A 2034-nucleotide genomic window follows, 5' to 3' on the forward strand; every position below is an offset into this window, starting at 1 on the left:
ATATATATATATATATATAGAAGGAAGTCTCAAAAAGTTTTGACTGTCTTTATTATTGCCGAAACCATACTTTTTGATTAATCAGCCGTGAATTTTTGAGTTATAACATGTCTTCATAGTTGACATAGTTATTTATCAAGGCGATTAAAATATCTTTCGATAGGGACCTTCAAAATCCGTACTAATACAGTAATTATTTTTTAACGCGGTATACACATAATACCTTCATTAAAATACAAATAACATTTCTGGCTAGTAATGACAATCAATGACATTAAAATACTACTTCAATTTATTCCACCAAAGAAAGGTTAGACAACACCGCCTAACTCGAACCCGTACTCTTTGGAATCGTTTTCCTCTACAAGCGTCCTCTTACACAAGCCCATATCATAATTAAACCTTCTACATAAGTGCCACAATGATTGGTTGGGGTATTCTGTTTGTAGTGGTAATGATAAGTTTACTGTAAGCATGGAGGTATAAAAAATACCTCCATGCTGTAAGTATCTCCTATTCAAGACATTTTAGTGAAGAAATACCAAAAATCTCAAGCAACAAAAATACATACAGTAGAACAAATCCGAAAGGTCCACTGATTAATCTCAGATAAGATAGTGTAATACATACCGTACTCGCACGAATAAGCGCCCCGTTTGAATAAGCGCCCCTTCTAATTTGAATAAGATTTTCTTTTTAGCAAGTCAATAATCCAATCTATCCTGGGACTGTGGTTGTTGGCATGATTTGAGCTGTAGAGTGGAAACACATTCTCCTTCAGTCAATATCAAAATGAGGATATTTCTCTTGGACAGATGAGAGCTCCGATTCCTGGACAGACAGTATATTTCCAACTTTAATTTTTTTACATATTTGTCTATGCCTAGTACTACTCCTTTTTCTCTTTTTCCGACCTTTAGCACATTCTCATCTAGTTTTCAAGAAAAAATACAATGATCCTGCCATCCTGCTAATCTCAATCGGCCGATGGCCAACAAGCTAACCACTAGCATCTGCTAGTTTGCTGTTATGTAAATATTCACGCATTCTTGTAATAAGCCATTTTCTCTGGACGATTAACTTTTCTAACCACCATTCGTGATGTCCTTATATAATCTTTTTTCATTCAAAAAGTGTCTCTTGAATTAAAAATTTTTCCATAAGAACCCCTCGATTTTCATCTATTTCCATAAGCGCCCCCTCAATTTCCACTCTGTTTTTATAAGCGCCCCGTTTGAATAAGCGCCCCTCATAAAGTGCAAAAAATATTTTAAGCGCCTGGGCGCTTATTCGCGCGAGTACGGTACTCCAAGTATCAAAATGCACGCCATCGTGTCGGGATTCAATATTTTGACATTAATTATGTCATCACCAGGAATAAAAAAATTATCCATATTTGCAAGCTTATATGCACTAGTACCAAAAGTAGAACAAAACAATAACGGAAATCACCCAACATTTACAGCAAACGCACAACATAAGACAATAAGCTGTAGAGCCATTTTGGAAAGAATGAAATTGTAAATGCCTTTAATCATTTTAGTGTCTCGTTAATCCTATTACCCGGACTAAGATTTACAAAAAAAAAAATGTCATCTATATTAGCATACCTTCTAGAAAGGATTTTGTATTATGTTTTTGTTGAAATATTCAGAAACTTTCATTTTGGCTTCTAGTAGATTATTTTGAAATATATCTTATATATCCTATTCATGATTTTGGAAAATTGGCTTATCCTTATTGCGTCTAAACCATTTTACCTTTGGTAATAGTTTATATTGGATCTACTAGCTGCATTGATAATTTTATTTTAATTTGTATTTGTGTAGACTGTCTGTTTACACTGCGTTGGAACTATTAAAGTATTCTGATATAAACGTTGTTTAAATCTGATAGACCAGGCTATAACTGAGATAGGTGCCACTTGGAGAGGTAGAAATTCTCATATGGTTTTTCTAGACCAGTTTTTTATGGGGAATCAGAATATGTGAGGTAAAAGGGGTGTAACCTGAGAACTTTCGCATGAGGGCGCTT

The sequence above is a fragment of the Anneissia japonica genome, unplaced genomic scaffold, assembly GCF_011630105.1.
Source record: "Anneissia japonica isolate Jap-2015-1 unplaced genomic scaffold, ASM1163010v1 scaffold287829_len2072220_cov186, whole genome shotgun sequence".
In the NCBI taxonomy this organism is placed as follows: domain Eukaryota; kingdom Metazoa; phylum Echinodermata; class Crinoidea; order Comatulida; family Comatulidae; genus Anneissia; species Anneissia japonica.